Here is a 20,500-nt window from a genome sequence, read left to right on the forward strand (position 1 = left end):
TCTGTCTGCCACTGAACGCTAGGCATACAGTACGTCAGCCACACAAGCATCTGTTGGCATTGCTGTGTGACGGCTTGTATATGGGAGGTGGGTGGGTTGTTTGGTAGGTGTTGAGAGGCTAAAGGAGAGGGAGAGGGGCCGTGTGTGTGTGTGTGTGTGTGTGTGTGTGTGTGTGTGTGTGTGTGTGTGTGTGTGTGTGTGTGTGTGTGTGTGTGTGTGTGTGTGTGTGTGTGTGTGTGTGTGTGTGTGTGTGTGTGTGTGTGTGTGTGTGTGTGTGAGCGAGAGGTATGCTCAGATCTATGCTTTGGCAATGCGTGCAATGTGTACGTCGATAGGTATGCTCAGATCTATGCTTTGGCAATGCGTGCAATGTGTACGTCATGCCACTAAAGTTAATTGACCTTAATTGAGAGAGCTAGAATAATAATGTGTTGAGAAGAGGGACAGGAAAAAGGATATATTTGCATTGTGATTTCTGAAGGTAATGGTAACGTGACACACCCACACACACACACACACACACACACACACACACACACACACACACACACACACACACACACACACACACACACACACACACACACACACACACACCTATAATGGTTGCATATCATATCATGATGACGTCCCCCTGTCCTGTCACTCAGCATTCTCTGAACATCATTTGTGTCAGTGACTGCTGTCCTGTTTGTCCGTGGTGGAAAAAGCAGGCTACTCACATTATTATTACTAGACCTGTATGTGCCCGTCGGCCACGGGCCTACTTGAGAACGATGCAACTTTGGAACCTAATAATACCTGTTGTCAACTTGTCATAGCACCCGTTTTAACTGTCTGTCTGTCTGTCTGTGTCCCACATGGAGATATATAAGGATTATTTATTATATGTTCCATGGTTGTTTTGTTTGTACAGTATGTTTGTGTATAGTTTCATGTTACAAAGTGGACCACAATGGAAACAAGCGAAGGCTTTTTTGTGTCTAAGTCCATTTGGCGTTTTTTTAAATGATGTCATTCTCTGTAATTTTCTTAAACTGCCAATAAAGTATTCTATCTATCTATCTATCTATCTATCTATCTATCTATCTATCTATCTATCTATCTATCTATCTATCTATCTATCTATCTATCTATCTATCTCTGTTGTATCTGCCTGTCTGCCTGCGTTTGAAGAGGGCAAACTGACTGTGAAAAGTGGACTGGTTGCCATGGCAATCAATTGGCTGAGCCAGAGGCTGGAAATTGCACAGATGAGGGGATTTATGCTGATTAGGCCCTGGCAGAGCCTGAGCAGAGCCTTTTGTGGTGGTTCTGGAGAACCGTGGGTCCGACCGACTCGATGCCGGGCACTAGGCGTGTGTCGAATTTTACGTCGGTGGGGCAAACGGTTCTCGAGTTATGTGCATTACAACCATACACACACACACGCACGCAGACACACAGAGACGTGGCACATTTATAGTAGGATTTTCTTTGGGGGGGGGGGGGGGGGGGGGACCTTTGCCAAAAATATCAGATCTACAAGCTCTGCTACAAGGAGGAAAGAGCGAATCAAGTACAGAACCGACCCTGGTCAACTATTAGTTTACTTTTTCTGTGTGGAGTTTGCATGTTCTCCCCGTGTCTCCTATAGGGTAGGTACTAGGTAGGTACCCTCACAAAGAACATGCAGTAATCCTGGTCTCTAAACTGCCTCCCCCTGGCCAGCCGGGGCACCTGATGGAGGGGAAAGGAACTGGTTGGAATTACGTGTTCCTTCCACGCGTTACGTCCAACCGGGGAAACTCCCCCCCGTCAGGTGAAAAGAAGCGGCTTGGACGTTCATGCATTGAAGAAAGCATGAGGTCACTGATCACATAGCCTGGAACTCACCTATGCTTTTTATGGCATAGGCAGCTCCCGGCAGGATCGGCCGGGAGAAACTGTGCGCAGCTGCTAGACATGAGACTAATTAATTAGAGCGACAGAGAGAGAGAGGAGTGTGTGTGTGTATATGTGTGCGTGTGTGTGTAAATTTAACAAAGGTGCAGACGATCAGAAATCAGCAGAGAGTGAGTGATGTTTGTGCTAGTCTATGCCGAATTGAAGTGGACTCGGACCCAGACTTTGTTTTTCTCCCTGCAGGAAATAAAAACGTCTGGGTTTCCGAGGCTACTGATCACATGACCCTAAGTTCTAGACGTCCAGTTCTAGGTTAAACTAATGACATATTAATGACATAGTTGAACATAGTTCAATGTTGAAAATGAGTATGGTATTTCCCTTAAGGGTTAAGTGCCTCAATAGGAGTTAAGTGCAGTTAAGTCCTAGCTAGATTCTGAGCCAGTGTGGACATTTGAACCAGCAACCTTATGACCACAAGCTGGCAGCTCTGGGCTTCCCTCACTGCCATTTATCAACCTTTATATGACAACTCTCCTATCAGATGTCCATGTGGAACATTTCATCTCCACGTCCAATCTTAGAATCTCACATGCGCACACGCGCATACACGCACGCACACACACACACGCACACACATTATAACACAGCTATTTATTTCACCCCTGTTTATATGGCTGTTAAAAATATAGACACCACGTCTTGTACTGTTGTTGCGACAACAAGGACATTGTTCTATATTTTCCCACAGTGTCGTTGGCTTAGCCTGGCTCCAGCCCCTGAATCGCTAGCCACGCCCCTTCAAAAATGTCTTCTGGGTGATTCAGGTCTGGTGACTCTATGGCAGCCTCGGTTGAAAATCTGATACCGCGGCTATGGCCAATCAGTGCTGTTTCAACTCGATGACGTCAAACAACAAACATGGCTGACCCCACTGAGGTAACTTGCGAGCATAGTGTAACGACACCTGCAAAAGTCCCGGCCGTAACTTGCTCCTCCAAGGGAGCTAGCTCTCTTTGGGGAGAGAGATGGGGGGGAAGACACGCGGCAAAGGCCGTCGGGATCAGGAGTGGAACCAGCGGCACGCCGTCAGGCTGGCTCAGCAGCCCATAGATGCCCAGACGGTTGAGCTAACCGTCCGGGCCAGGAGCTAGCTCTCTTGGCGTGGCTTGTTGCCTGCCTGGTCTGCTGAGCTGGAGATCGGGGTTCGATTACAGCTCAGGGTAAACGTTACAGTATCGCTCTGGCTATTAAATCGCCTTATGATTAATAGTTTCTTTACAGAAACGACATATTTGTATCGTGTTTGTTTACATGCTAGTAGTGCTCGTTGACCGTGTTTGTTTGGTTAGCAGAAACCGGATTAGCCACATTGCCAACAACGTCATCTGCTTTGCTACTATTTTGATTGGTCTGTGTGAACCAATCACCGAACCCTAACCCAGAAACTGTGGGAAGGGCTTTCAGTATGAAGTGAAAAGAAATGAAAGTCCAGGCTGAGTGTCAGGCCATCGTCGGCTAGCTGCTAGCACACAATGCCAAATGTAGGACAATCATGCGTGAACTGCAACGGCGACGACTTGTGCAAATAACCGCTGTTAGGCGCGCCAGCGTCAGTGTTGTTATGCACGTGCCACAAGGCTGAATGGCTGCACTACTGTGCCGTAGGCTGAAATGTGTTTGGTCACATTCTGCAGTGGTTCTCAAACGGGGGAGAGGTATTACAGGGTGTACGTGAGAGAAAGTGGAACATGGAAAAAACATGGACACGGTTTAAAGTAAATTTTCCCAGCTGGAAGGTCTAATTTCAAGTCTTTCACTCCTTGTTTGTAATGTTATATTCTTCAATATATTCTTCAAAAGGTGGGTTATTATTGTTCATTCATAGCATCGGGTGCATAATGTGAAAATGGCTACTTTTCAGGATTTAAATGAGTTATGAGGTTTCTGTAGTCGGGTGCTTTGATCCAGAAATCACATGGATTCACACATATTGTACACCACTAAATCCTGTGTGTTATGATGAGTGTGCATAATGGTCCTCAACACTGATGATCTTGTGCTGTACGTAGCCTACAGTAAACACATACAGACTGATGATCTTGTGCTGTACGTAGCCTACAGTAAACACATACAGACTGATGATCTTGTGCTGTACGTAGCCTACAGTAAACACATACAGACTGCATCCTGTGCTGTACGTAGCCTACAGTAAACACATACAGACTGCATGCTGTGTAAGCATGTGTGTGTAGTACTGCATGCTGTGTGTAAGCCTGTGTATGTGTTGCCATAGGGAGCGGTGTGCATTACAAGGAATTCTGTTCTCTTCTTACCACAGCGAGCACACACACACACACACACACGCGCACACACACACGCACACACACACACACACACGCACGCACGCACGCACGCACGCACGCACGCACGCACGCACGCACGCATGCACGCACGCACGCACGCACGCGCGTGTGTGCTCGTAAACAAGGTTTGTGTGATGTCAGTTAAGGGACATGTATTGAGCCACCTGTCTCAGTCTGATGCATAATGCTTCACAGCTTTCCTGGAAGGCTTGACCGACCGTCAGGTGAAAATGCGTGCTGACAGCACAGGTGTTGGCTGCAATGACAGGGTTAGAGCAATATACATTACACGCACGCACGCACACACACACACACACACACACACACACACACACACACAGACACACACACTGATACACACACACACACACACACACACACACGCACACACACACCAGTCTGTCTGGGCAGTGATGTCATTGATCTCGTTCTGGAAAGTTATTTCGGTGGCATGTGTGCATGTGTCTGTGGGGTCTGTTTCGTATACTGTGTGTGTGTGTGTGTGTGTGTGTGTGTGTGTGTGTGTGTGTGTGTGTGTGTGTGTGTGTGTGTGTGTGTGTGTGTGTGTGTGTGTGTGTGTGTGTGTGTGTGTGTGTGTGTGTGTGTGTGTGTGTGTGTGTGTGTGTGTGTGTGTGTGTGTGTGTGTGTCCGTCCGTGTCCGTGTCCGTGTCCAACAGTTGTCCACCTGACCCGGCAGAGGAGAGTTGCAGATAGTTTTGTCAGGTATATTTAGAAGTCAATGGCCTCTAACTTGGCTTCAAATATGAAGCTAAAGTAATTCAGCATTATTAATAATAAGTATTGGCTCTGATCGGTGAACCAATATTCTCCAGAGCTTGCTCCAAGCGCGCCCCTCTAGACCAGAAAGCACGCTGGCTGGGCCAGGCTACTACCCGCCCCTCTAGACCAGAAAGCACGCTGGCTGGGCCAGGCTACTACCCGCCCCTCTAGACCAGAAAGCACGCTGGCTGGGCCAGGCTAGTTGCTTTCAGTCTCATTAGCTGCATGGCCCAGTAAACGTGGCTCAGTGAATATAAATGTATAAATCCTAATATATCTCTGTGTGTACGTACTAATAAACTTTATTTATATAGCACCTTTTTTGACAATGTCACAAAGTGCTTAACAATATAAAAACAACAGTGTATAACAATCAATTTACAACAGCAAGGCAGAGTAAAATTACATTATCAAGGAAAGTAAAAGCATTCATTGTTTATGGGTTTAAAAAGGCTTTCCTATAAAAGTGGGTCTTTAATTTAGTTTTAAAAATAGCTAAGGAGCTAATAAATCTCGGGTCCGATGGCAGGCTGTACGTCTGTGTAATCCACGTAACTCGAGAACCGTTCGCCCCACCGACTTCAAATGTGATACGCACGTTCCACACCACCACAGGGTGTGAAGTGCCCGTTGTCAAGGCCGCCGGATCGCCAGTTGTCCAGAACCAGCACAAAAGCCTCTGCCCAGTCTCTGGACAGGGCCCTAATCCAGCTCACCCCTAGATCTCCATATATGGAGCTGACCTGATGTTCTGACATCACAATGATGCGTGACCTTGCCCTTTATTAGCCAATTGATCACACCTGATCACCCCCCAACGGGCACTGATCACACCTATAGATCTCCATATATGGAGCTGGTCTGTTCTGACATCACATTGATGTTCTGACAACACAATTATGCGTTACCTCGATCTCCATATATTATGGAACTGGTCTGTTCTGACATCACAATGATGTTCTGACATCAAAATGATGTTCTGACATCAAAATGATGCACGATCTCGCCCTTTATTGGCCAATATTGATCACACCTGATCACCCCCCAACGGGCACTGTTCTTGTATGAATTAATATAAACTAGAAACGTGCGCCGATCTCCGCCAGGCCTGGTTGTCTACCCAGGGCTGAGTCAGTCGTGGGGTACAGCTGTCTGGACACGCCGGTGAAGCTGTGGGGGGGAATTAGAATTTGTACGACAACTTTTTGTGGGCTGGGGCATAGAGGCTTCAACGTGTGATTCTAATTTGGGTATGATTGGATGTTGCGTTCATGATATACATTGTTAAGAAATAGGTGAAATAGGCGTATTATGAGAAATGGGCACAAACGTTATGCAATAAAATAAGTGTAGCATTGTGTAGCATCTGTGACGCGCTTATGGTGGAAGTGAAATCACTTTTGGCTCTGCGTTTGCCGTTTAGATGTCCCTCACATTGTGTGACGCAAAGGTGGGTGGGGTACATCAGATGATGCGTTTATTGATTGATTTATGGCATGGGGGGGGGGGGGGGAGCGAAATGTAATTCAAACTGAGTCTGGAGTGCCAGACCCAATCTCCCCAGGGAGGTTTTTTTCTTTTCTTTTTTCCCTGTGGCAGATTCGTCTGGTTTCCAGGCAGGTCCTGCACACTGCAGACACAATAATTGTAATTAATGAAGAACAATGTTCCGGTCAGGTTTCTGGTGTCAGCAGCAACGATGCGGCGATATGGCACAGCTGCTTGCAGTAGAGTTCTCTTGAGGACACAGAGATCGAATGAATGAATGAATGAATGCTCTGTCAGTGTCAGTCAACAACTACTGATTTAGAAAATAAATCGAAAAATGTATATATAACTAACTTCACACCTTCTCTCTCTCTCTGTGTGTGTGTGTGTGTGTGTGTGTGTGTGTGTGTGTGTGTGTGTGTGTGTGTGTGTGTGTGTGTGTGTGTGTGTGTGTGTGTGTGTGTGTGTGTGTGTGTGTGTGTGTGTGTGTGTGTGTGTGTGTGTGTGTGTGTGTGTGTGTGTGCGCGCGCGACAGACAGACAGACAGACAGACAGACAGACAGACAGACAGACAGACAGACAGACAGACAGACAGACAGACAGACAGACAGACAGACAGACAGACAGACAGACAGACAGGGTAAACAAAAGATATAAAGTAAATACAGAGATTAAGTAGGTCCTACTGTGAGGAGAGTTAATGACTTTGAATTAGGTGTCAATCATTTAAGTTGGTGGCACCTCCCATGGGCTGATCCAAATTGACACACACACACACACACACACACACACACACACACACGTCACACACACACACACACACGTCACACACGTCACACACACGCACACACACTCACACACACACACACACACACACACACACACACACACACACTCCCACGCGGGCGGGTGCGAATACAGAAGGAGAAAGAGAGGAAGAGGATTGGCCCACAAAAGGTGGTGATGGACAGAGAAGGAAATAAGATAAGAAGGGAAGGCTGGAGAAGAGGAGGAGGTAATGAGAGAGAGAGAGAGAGAGAGAGAGAGGGCAGGGGAGGAAAGGAAAGGAAAGTAGGAGAGCAGGAGAAGAGGAGGAGGTAATGAGAGAGAGAGAGAGAGGGCAGGGGAGGAAAGGAAAGGAAAGTAGGAGAGCAGGAGATGGCGGTAATAAGCAGTGGTGGTGAAATAAATACTAATATACTTTACTTAAGTAAAAGTGGCAATATCATAATACTAAACTTAATGATAACGTAATGATAATCAAAAGCGGCAAAGTAACTAGTATGTAATATACAACATTTGCCTCTGAGATGTAAAAGTATAGAAAGACTTTCATAATCAAGTAAAGTAAAAGTACATGTACTTAAGTACAGCACGTGAGTAAATGTACTTAGTTACTGTCCACCACCCCAGCAATAAGAAGATTTATCCATTGAGGAGAACATGTTGTGAAGTTCTTACTGATGTTCCCATTGAGGAGAACATGTTGTGAAGTTCTTACTGATGTTCCCATTGAGGAGAACATGTTGTGAAGTTCTTACTGATGTTCCATCAGAATACACATCTCTTACAGGGACCTGCAGAGAGTGTTGCAGAGGCAGGGGCTGAAATTCCGTAAAAGGGCACTTTTGGACTCAAATATCGGATCTACAAGCTCTCAACAGGTCGCAGCGTGATGCGTTGTGAGCTTGTATCCGCTATTTTTGCAGTCAGTGGCTGAAATTCCGTAAAAGGGCACTTTTGGAAGAAAATAGCCGATCTACAAGCTCTCAGCGCGTTGCACTGCGCCGTGTTGAGAGCTTGTAGATCTGCTATTTTCCGTGGGCGACCCGCACTTGTTGGCTACTGGAGATGCGGCGATGACGTGGATTTGTAAACAAAGTCTTTCAACGTAAAATGCTGCGTTCAAGATCAGGAGAGTTCAGAAAAAAGCAATTCTCGGGTATGGCATGGAATGGAGAGGAGGCCATTTGCTATAGTAAATGCTGCATTCATGGACCTGGAGAGGGCAGTTGTTTTTAAAAGGGCAGGGGCTGAAGCCCCCTTTGATTTCTATGTGTGCACATGCCTGCTGTGTGCATATTGCTCACATTATGATCATGTCACCTTCAGCCTCAACAGAGATTGGTTACACCTCCTCTTACACAACCACTTCTTCTGCTGAGTATTCAGTAATATATTCTCTTTCCTCAATTACACCATGATAGAAGAGCTTCACCATGGGAACTCACTTTCATGCCAAAAGGTCACACTGAAAAGCTCAAATATGTATCGCACAATTATGGTCTATTAATATAAATTATTATCAAGCACTTTCAATAATCTCAGCCTCCACAATATAATGTGAAAATGTGAATCACATTTAGTGTGAGTGTGAGTGTCCCATATTGCCAAATGAAATACAAAATTGAAAATCAATATCTTACCTTAATTTCTGCTGAAATCAACAACTTTCTTGGCATGCACGCTCATGTTTGTTCTTTTATTTTTAGATCCCATTGCAAGCTGAGGCATCAGGCATGGCAACACTGGTTGATGTTTTGATGAAACTCATCTGTCAGTCCATGAGTTTTAACTTTTCCTCCTTTCCCGTATAGGCTAGACTGAGGCAGACTGTGTGTGTGTGTGTGTGTGTGTGTGTGTGTGTGTGTGTGTGTGTGCGTGTGCGTGTGCGCGTGCCTGTGTGTGCCCGGGCTCCCAGGATGCTTTTCATTGCCAGCAGCGCAGCACAGCGTTGCAGACTGACGGGCACGATAAACGTACAGTCCCACACTGCCCCGTCACCACGTGTGCTAATAATGAGTTGGTGATGATGAGGATGTGTGCCTACTGTACATGTGTTCTGGAGGGGGACAGTCAGAGAACCTACGGTGGTGGTTGTGTTGTAAGGAACGATTGAGATAAATGAAGTGAAGAACCACAATATTTAATATTGTAGTAGAGTGATTATTCAGAAGGGGGGGGGGGGATTATGTTCTATAAAATTCACACTTTTTCTTTTTAAAGTAGCATTTTGTCATTTGTATGTATTTGACGTTCAAACTGTCTTATTGACTGCCTTAATGTGTCTTCCTTATACATCTCGGGCAGGAGTTTATAGGATAAAGTCGACTGTCCTTGAGATAATTGTACTGCTTTCAAATACATTTTCAAGAAAAGCTTATTGAAAAGCGTATTGAATAGTGACCATATGTGCTTCGACAGAGGAGTTTGACTGAGAAGCAAATAAAAAAAACATTTTCCTCCTGAATTGCTCAGGTGCGTTAGAGATTTACTCTCACTTGGATTTGAATCCTCGAGAATAGGAAAGCGTGGGCACACACCGCAAACCAGAGAAGACAGGTTTTTTTTGTTTATGGTATTTTGACTTAGATGAATTTGTCTATACTGTCTAGTCTACAGTATGTTTCTACCATTCTAAATGTAAGCTCTACCATGTCAGATCAGATGGCAATTGTATATTCTCTGTCTCCCTTTAGTGGATTATAGGCCACAGTGCATGCAGTAGAGCTGTCAGCCTGACAGGGACGAAACCACATTTTAATGGCATTTCCATTGTGCGATTTGTTCAATAGGGGTGCATACTTAGTTTAGACTAGTCATTGGCTAGACATGGGTTAAGGTTAGATGTAGGTGTGCTGCCCCGTGGGAGGTTAGGGTTAGGTTTCTGGTTTAAGGACTTCAGTGTTTTGTACCATACTATTGTATGAGTACCGAACAAAGAATGTTTGCTTTCGCCATCTTTGTTGAAGAAGAGTCTGGGCAATTAAGGTTTAGTCTTACTAGATGTACTAAAAGTTTCTCAATCTTATATTTAGATTTAGTTTGGCTTAATCTAGGTAGGTTTCTGATGGTCAATGATCAAAGTGTGATTTACCTTTGAGGGGATTATGTCCTAACCTGACTCCGCCAGATGGGGCAGCAGAGAGTACACTGAGAGTACACTGGGTAGGACTAATGATGACTGGTCTAACCAAATGACTAGTCTAAACTAAGTACTGCACCCGTTCAATAAACATGCAGGGCTGCCTATCGAAAATGTTGTGTTGTGTTGTTGGGACCGTTCTTTTAATACATTGCATGTTTCATTGTGAGTCTAAAGGGCAGCTTAATACACCAACACGCTTTTATTTTTTTGTAAATTGTGTACATTTTAATATCAATTTATTTTGGTCCATACATTTTCAACCCAGGCTATGTATTTCAAAAAGAAAAAGTTTACTGTCATGCAGACATGGTCTGTCTGTCTGTCTGTCTGTCTGTCTGTCTGTCTGTCTGTCTGTCTGTCTGTCTGTCTGTCTGTCTGTGGTTGAAGTGCAACCGGTACAGAATTGTGGTTGAAGTGGGACTGGCACCTACTTGGACGAAGAATTGAAGGAAGTGAAGGCTTTGCTTACTTTCCTGTTGGGGGGAGTTGGGGGAATTTGATTAGCTTGCACTTTAGTTTCTCCCTGATGTCACTGGTGTTTTTGTTTTGTTTAGTTTTATACATCAATCAACTGTAGCCTTGGAGCTCCAGTATATACTCTAGCTTTTTCATGTCAAGGACCCCCAAATTGACATTTATTAACCCGCGGACCACCATTTAAAAAAATACAGCAGGGACCCCATGCATAAGAGAAGATTTTTACGGCTCTAGCAGTGATTCTCAACCCGTTTAATTTCAAGTACCCCCAGTTTGACCTGCATTAGGCTACAGGCCCCCATTTAATGGCATTTCTATCTCTGAGACCCCCAATTTATATTGTAAAATCAATGTCTGGGAGATAGGTGATCCAATGATCATTATAACAACGTGAAAGAAAATATTTAACAATATCTAGAAAATATTTAACACTATCTAGAAAATGAAAACATGGCACTTCATTTCAAAAAGGTTGCAGACACCTAGGGGCAAACTCTAGGGGCTATAAAATGATTTGAAAATCCTTTTAAAATAGTTCAACTAGCCGATCTAAATCTACACGTTGTGAGCTTGTAGATCAGCTATTTGAACTATTTTAAAAGGTTTTTTAAAATAGTAAAAAATGCCAAATAAGTTTAGGGATAAGGGTTAAGGAGTGGCGCAAGATATAGCCCTATACAGCAGTGGCGTATCCAGGAATTACGTTTTGGGCAGGCAAGATCATGTGTTAATTGTCTCTCCCCGCGCACAATCGTAGCACTAAAGGTTTTCAAAGAGATATACCTGCCAGACGAGTAGGATACAAAGGCTGAAAGGCATGCATTTATATTCCAATAGGTGATTGAGGGTTGCGCTCTACCGCAACGGTCAATCAGCTGTCCATTAATAGTTCTCAGGTCTTGTTTTTGTCTTCTTTTTTTCTCATTGTATGGATTTTGGCCAGGCCAGAAATGGATTTGGACAGGCGGGCGCCTGCCCTCGCCTTATTGTAGATACGCCTCTGCTATACAGTATGTGAGGGCCACGTAGCGGCCTGAACCTCTAGTGTAATTTCATGTACTGTGTAATGAGCCCAACACTAACAGTGGTGGTGACTGCGTGTGTTGTCTGTGGTCAGGGCCAGAAACAAACATCTGTTTGTTTTGACCGGAATACAGAAATGCATAATTGATTGCAAAAATATGCTGAGCAATGTTCCAACCACGTCTCCGGTTCTTTTCGAGGCACCTTGTGCGGGTCTCTGTGAGACAGATTCACATGGTACTTTTTGAAATGAATGACACACTCAAGACTTCGCGGCCTGAAAATATAGCAGCACCGACCAGTGAGCTGTGGCGTTCCACAAGGAAGCATACTAGGGCCTCTACTGTTCCTAATATATGTAAACGACATGACTTCAGCCTGTGACTGCAACTTGTTCCTGTTCGCAGATGACTCAGCACTGCTGGTCTCGGACAGGGACAAACTGCAGGTTGAAAATGCCCTCAGCTCTGAACTCGGTAGAATCTGCACCTGGCTCGCTGATAACAAACTATCTTTACACCTGGGAAAAACTGAATCCATTCTCTTTGGCTCTATTAGTAATCTCAGCAAGGCAAATGGCTTCTTGGTTAGAGTGGGTGACAATGTTATCACACGCAAAGATGAAATTACCTACCTAGGTTCCATCCTGGAGGCTAATCTTTCCGGTGATAAAATGGCCACCAACGTAATCAAAAAAGTCAACCATAGAACAAGATTCCTCTACAGGATCTCCTCACTGGTCAACAAAAACACCTTGAAGACCTTAACAGGAGCCCTTGTACAGGGTTTCTTTGACTATGCATGCACCTCCTGGTACCACAGCACCTCAAAGGCCCTTAAAACCAGGCTCCAGACTTCCCAAAACAAACTGGTCAGGCTCCTACTTGATCTAGCCCCCCGAACCCACCTCACCCCTGCCCACTTCGACAGGCTGGAATGGCTTAGGGTCGACGACAGAGTACAGCAACTTGCAATGGGTCTGGTCCACAAGATTCGATACACCACCAAGATACCCATGTACCTGTCTAGATACTTCCTTAATGTTAACGAAGTCCACACCCACAACACCAGAGGGAGTGCAACGAACCATGTACAACCCAGATTCGGCACAAACAAGGGACTAAATTCTTTTCGCTCCTATGCCACCAAAATGTGGAACGCCCTACCAACTGTCATTAAGACATGCGAATCCCTTGACTCCTTCAAAACCGCTCTCAAAGGGCACCTACGGATGGCTGCAATTCGAAACTGGCCCCCGTAAAATCTGAATCCCCCCCCCCCGCCCCCCCCTTTTTTCCCCTCACTGTATATATTTCTTTTCCCTTTTTACCTCCTTTTTGATGAATTCTTTTTTGATGAATTCCTGTTCTGTCTATAGAAGTGTCTATTTGTACGTCTCTAAATGTTTTGATGATTTGAACATGGTGGACCCTGTTGGAAACAAGTGTAATGCTTAATTGGGTCGTCCACTCACAGTTAACAGCCTTTGTATTGAGTTTGTGCTTGAAATGTACTGTAATTCTGCAAACTGTTAATAAATTCTTCAATCAATCAATCAAGCAACATGGCCAATTGGTCAACAACCCAAAACTTTCACTCCATTTTAGTCATGATAGATTCATCGAAAACACGTGTCCTTTTTTATGGTGACTGATACTGCCCTCCTAATGCGTGAGGGGGCCGTGTTTCCTTCGGCCTCCTCCTGCTCCTTATTCTTTTCCAAAACATTAAAAATAAATGAAAACAGTAAATGAAAAACCACAGCCCCCTCACCAGAAAAAAAGGACAGGTGTTTTTGACGACTCTATCATAGCTAAAATGGATTTTGAAGTTACAATGGGAGTATAGGGAACAGGGAGGGGGCGGGGCAGCTAAAATGAATATCAAAAATCTAAATACTGAATCAAGCAAATTAAAAACTGTCTGTGGTGTTCACATAAGCCTGAGTAGACGAAAAAACTACCAAAAGTTTTCAATACTAGTGTATTTCTATATTGCAGTATTGATACTATCAGTACAATACAAAAATGTGAGTACTTTGTTTTGGTGACACCACTGACTAGTGCTGTCACTCACCGCTAGGGGAGTGGAATACACTCAGGAACAGTTCCTTCCATTGAAGCAAGTGGACCCTGGCTGCTGTACCTTTATTCCATGTGCAGGGGGCAGTGTGGAGTTGCATTTGTCAAGAGGACTGGACAGTATTCTGTTTGTCCAGGAGGAGGTACTGTATGCATAACAAGAAAGAAGCTGTATGTAACACACACACACACACACACACACACACACACACACACACACACACACACACACACACACACACACACACACACAACTTGCAGTTTTCTGGTCATGTTTTGAAGCAAGCTATAGGTATAGGGCTTGTAGTTTGGTGGCGTTCTATTTTAAAACCCCTCCCTTCACAGCTCTTCAACTGGACTTACTGACCCCAGCAGACCCCACCCCACTCTGGTGGATCACGTGTGTGTGCGCGTGCGTGTGTGCATGTGTGTGCGTGTGGGAGGGCGGGAGAAGGGGGCGGGCGGGGGGGGATTGTCAAAGGGCTAAAAGGATTGGTGTGGAATAGAGAGAGAGAGGGAGAGTGGAGAATTAGGAAAAGAAGCAGGAAGAGAGGGTTCAAAGGGCCCCAGACATAAAGAAGCAATGTAGGTCATGTTGTTGGAGAGGATAGGAGATAGTGTGGAGAGGACATAGGAGATAATGTGGAGCACCCGTTTCTGCCACAATGCATTGAAAGGGACAAAATGACTTTTTAATGGGTTTTTTTGTGGCTTTCGCCTTTATTTTATATTTTTTATGGAGGGACAGACAGTAGGCTGACAGGAAATGGGGAGAGAGATGGGGGGGGTGACATGCGGTAAAGGCCGTCGGGATCGGGAGTCGAACCCGCGGCACACTGCCAGACTGGATTACCAGCCAAGGTGCCTGGACTGCTGAGCCATGGCCCAGGCCGACAAAATGACTTTTAATCAGAGCATTGAATGCTCTCAGTATAGCCGTACACTCACTTACCAAGATCTCAGTAGGCTGCATTCTGTGCGGTTGGTCAGGGCTACCAACCACGATGAGCATCGGGCGAAAAGATGAATTATTTGTCTCTTTTCGAGCGAAGTTCCTCCGCCCACTTTTCGACTATCGGCCGTTCGCCGGCTATCGGCGGTAGTCGCCGGCCGGGTCCCATAGACAAATAATGCACTTCCGGAAAATGTGTCCGGCTGTCCCCCTGCTGTTAAAACGCACTGTTAGGGTTAGTAATATCGGACAACGCGCCGCGTCGCTGCGTTGATCAACGCAGAAATGCAGCCTATACTGAAATTCTCCAAAAACGTCACAATATAACGTTTCGCGCTGGAGACGGTTGCCGGTAGGTCAGTATACGCGTCTACTCCTGGAGCATTCAATACTCTGATTAAACGTGATTTTGTCCCTTTTCAATGCATTGATGATGGCATTCGAATCCGCTAAATGTGGAGAGGATAGGAGATGATGTCAAAGATCAAAGTCGTACGATTTGTCACACACGTTACCGCAGTGAAATTTGTTCTCCGCATTTGACCCATCTCTTGGAGCGGTGAGCCGCAGCCAAGGAGCGGTGAGCTGCAGCCAAGGAGCGGTGAGCCGCAGCCAAGGAGCGGTGAGCTGCAGCCGTGCCGCGCTCGGGAATCATTACCATTGTTATCATTGTATTGTGGAGAGCAGAAGAGCAGAGCGTACAAGAATGGAAAGGGCGGCGGAGATGAGCTACATACATACATGGCCAAATTAGGAGACGTCAGAACGTGGTGGAAAAGGTACCCGCGTGTTTTACTTAAGTAAAAGTATCAATACCGCAATGTGGAACATTGCATTACATTGTACATTACATTACATTGCATTACTCCATTACAAGTAAAAGTCTGGAATTCAAAATTGACTTGAGTAAAAACGTTGGTATCAAAATGTACTTAAAGTACCAAAAGTACAAAGTACTCATTATACAGAATGTCCCATTTCAAGTTTTCAAATGTTTTAAACATCTTTTTGAAAATAGCCGCTCTACAAGCTCACAATGCGGATATGGATATAGGGCTGAAGTGGTTAATGCATGTTTTGTAATAATAATCAAAATCTCCAAAGTAACTAACTAAAGGTTTCAAATAAATGTACTGGAGTAAAAAGTACAATAATATTTGCCTCTGAGATGTAATGCAGTAGAAGTAAAAGTACTGGTAATTGGAAATACTCAAGTAAAGTACAAATACCTAAAAATTGTACTTAAGCAGGGTACTTATAAGTAAATGTACTTAGTTACTTTATACACACCACCGGGAGACATGCCTCGTAATTATTTTCCCCCATGGCCTCGTCTGTTTACCTTCAGAGACTCCGCTGGGGAAAGATAGCATCAATGGATCTTTATATTGTTGCTGCCGTGGCGTAGAAACCTCGTATATACAGGCAGCCTGTGTCCAAAACCATCTTTTATTAGTCGTGAAATGAGTTCGCTCACAATGCTCGCGCGCTTGTAGATCTTCTGTTTTCACTACGTTTGTGCGACACTCTTGTATGACGAAGAAGGGCATTCGATTTATGAAAAGGAAAAAGAAAAAACATTGAGATACAAGGTCCCTGCCTGACAGCGAGTGTGTGTGTGTGTGTGTGTGTGTGTGTGTGTGTGTGTGTGTGTGTGTGTGTGTGTGTGCGTGTGTGTGTGCGTGTGTGTCTGCGTGCGTGCGTGCGTGCGTGCGTGCGTGCGTGCGTGCGTGCGTGCGTGCGTGTATGGCAACAAGTCGATGACATGTATTACTGGGGGGATGCTCCTTCTCTCAATCTTCCCCCTCCTCCTTTCTTTCCTCCAAAAAGAGGTGACCTAAATACTATTCTGCCAACCTATTGGAAAATTCATCAGGAAAGCCAGCAAAACAGCACAGCACTGCATTGTGCGTGTGTGCGTGCGTGCCTGCGTGCCTGCGTGCGAGCGTGGAGTCAATTTCTTTTTGGTAAATGTTGCATCAGTCAGAAACTAGCAATCTAGTTCAAAGCTGCCATCTTGCCTGTTGGCATAGGAACCATCAACCATTTGCTGTGATGATCAAAGACGCCCCTGTCTACCGGTGTGCGTGCGTGCGTAAGTGCGTGTTCACTCAAACTACATTGTTGTGGAATACATTGTGTACCACTACTCACATCACATCAAGGCATAACCAACACAAGCTACTGTACTGTGTCGACTCGTGCGCTGCGTCGTTTTGCTATCAAACAAGGCATCAGGCTTTAGAGTGACATCATGGTTGCTATCCGGCGGGCTGTGTTGACAGCAGACACAGCCTATATGTTGAAGTCGACGTATCTGACTATCATCATGAGGGGCAGACCTCAGAAATGTGCTTTACTTATACGAGTAAAAGTATCCCATTGTCCCATTTTTAAGTTTACAAATCCTTTGAAAATAGCCGATCTACAAGCTCACAATGTGATGCATTGTGTGCTTGTAGATCGGCTATTTTCAAATAGCCGATCTAGACCTTATGGCTGAAGTCACAAGTGGTTAATGTATGTTTTGTAATATTAATAATCTACAACATAACTAACTACTGTAGTAACTTTGAAAACTAGTTTTCAAATAAATGTAGTGGAGTAAAAGTACAATATTTCGATCCGAGATGTAGTGGAGCAGAAGTAAAAGTATTGGAAATGGGAAATACTCAAGTAATGTACAAATACCTCAAAATTGTACTCAAGTACAGTACTTAAGTACTTAGTTACCTTTTTCCGCCACTGGAAGTGGACATATCCAAACATCATGAAGGGCCGGAGAACCTCAGACATGTGTTTTGATTCGAGAGACTAAAAATGCTGGGCCAACGCTCCACACGTCCCAAACTCTTCTCTCTTCTGGCTCCAAAACTATGGCATGCACTTCCCATTGCAATCAGAACTGCAGACCCACTAAGGCCCGACTCACACCTTTACATCTAGCATACAACATTGATGCATGCTTGTTGTATGAGATGTATAGCTGATGCAAGCTCGCAATGCATTTCCAATGGGAGTCACATGGTTTGACACAACATTTGTGTTGTATGAGGGGGAGGGGGGCAGTCGAAACACAGCCGAAAGCCATACAACACAAATGTTGTGTCAAACCATGTGACTCCCATTGGAAATGCATTGCGAGCTTGCATCAGCTATACATCTCATACAACAAGCATGCATCAATGTTGTATGCTAGATGTAAAGGTGTGAGTCGGGCCTTAGGGGCGACTCACACGGTCGCAACAGATTGATGTATGCTTGTTGTATGAGATGTATAGCTGATGCAAGCTCGCAATGCATTTCCAATGGGAGTCACATGGTTTGACACAACATTTGTGTTGTATGAGGGGGAGGGGGGCAGTCGAAACACAGCCGAAAGCCATACAACAGCTTGTAGTCTTGTAGTCCTTAGCCCGTAGAACTAGCTGTAGCACTTGCCCTAGCCTCGACAACCTTATACAGGCATATGCAAATAAGGCTCAATTTATGTAACTTGGATAGCATTTTATGTAGACATATATAGCACTCTATAGTATATACGCATAGTTTCATTATATAGATATTCCACTGTTAGGTACTTAGCTATACATATGATTCATGATGACTATTTTTGAGGGGCACTAGCCCCTCCTATATTCAGCTATTAGTGTAGATTTCCGTCTTACACAAACATTACATTCCCAATTTCCCATTGACAATGAATGGACAATTTTACGTCATAGTGTCTGAGCAAATAGACATGTTACGTCATGATGATGCACGATGATAAGGACGCCCCTCACTTCACACGGGTGTGATTTTTATATGATGATGCATTACCATGTTTTTGTTCTTGCTTACTGTTAATCACTAACATCATGCCTAAATTGTAATTGTAAATTGAGAGACTATACTGGCTATATAGGATCGTTGTGTGAATGACTTGTTTGTCATGCTTCGCCCCAGCTCTCTCCGTGCACATGAATACTGTGCTGCATTATAGTCCAGTAATAATGTAATTTGACCTCTAACTAATTGCAAAAAAACCAAACTCAACTGATTTTGCATCTTCAATATATCCTGAATAACAGAAAGAAAGTTGCCTGGAATTGTCTGAGGGGAAAGTGTTGAAAATGGCCTGTACAGTCTGGCCACCATTGACATCCTATTATAAGGCAATATTTTCTAAATTTCCTTATGCTTTAAGTAGCATGTGACATATCAAACTAGGTTGTTGTCATGATGCTGAAGCCATTCCAAGCATTAGTTTTGCATAAAAACACTCATTGGGCTAAATTTGGCCATAGCAACTTGCCAAAATGTAATGAGGTCAGCACATTTGGGCAAGTTGCTATGGCCAATGAGTGTTTTTATGCAAAACTAATGCTTGGAATGGATTCAGCATCATGAAAACCCCCTAGTTTGATATGTCACATGCTACTTAAAGCATAAGGACATTTAGAAAATATTACCTTATAATAGGATGTCAATGGTGGCCAGACTGTACAGGCTATTTTCAACACTTTCCCCTCAGACAATTCCAGGCAACTTTTTTTCTGTTATTCAGGATATATTGAAGATGCAAAATCAGCTGAGTTCTTTTTTTTTGCAATTAGTTAGAGGTTGATCCTGTATTTTCCATAGATTTCCTGTACTATTAATGTCATTCACCGCAAGGACATTGTTGTGATCAAGGCTTAGCAGTACTTGTATATGTTTTCAAATCGTGTGGGTGTGATTCCAGCAGACGTTCAAACCAATGTTGATATATCCGCAGTGGTGGAGTAAAGTAAATTTACTTAAGTAAATAAAGAAAGTACATTTACTTAAGTACCGTACTTAAGTACGATTTTGAGGTATTTGTACTTTACTCAAGTATCTCAAATTTGTACTTCTACTTCGCTACATCTCAGAGGCAAATATTGTGCTTTTACTCCACTATACTTATTTAAAAACATTAGCTACTAGTTACTTTGATTATTATTACAAAATATATATTACCCACTTCAGCTCTATATACATTTCGGCTATTTGAAAATGGCAGGTCTACAAGCATTGTGAGCTTGTAGATCGGCTTTTTTCAAACAATTTTTATACATTTGAAAACTTGAAATAGGACAAATTCTGCATAAAGAGTACTTTCTACTTTTGGTACTTTAAGTACATTTTGATACAAATACTTTTTGTACTTTTACTCAAGTAAATTATTAAAGTATTTCTATATTGCAGTATATTGATAGTTTTACTCAAGTACACTAATTAAGTCTTGAGAGCGTACAATCAAACCTAGCCTCTGTACCCAGGCTTTTATTTTCGTTCAAGTTCTGTGAGATCGGTGAACCAATATTCTCCAGCGCAATGCAAGCTCCATGCACGCCCGCCCCTCTAGACCAGAAAGCACGCTGGCTAGGCCAGGCTAAATCAAACCAAATGGACCTGTAAGGGTCTGCTATTTTTTGAAGAAATCGTGAAAGTGTGTGCAAATCTTTGAATATATTATCATTTTTTAAGCGAACGTCTTTATCTCAAATCTTTGGAT

This window comes from Electrona antarctica (assembly GCF_951216825.1).
Source record: "Electrona antarctica genome assembly, chromosome: 7".
Lineage (NCBI taxonomy): Eukaryota > Metazoa > Chordata > Actinopteri > Myctophiformes > Myctophidae > Electrona > Electrona antarctica.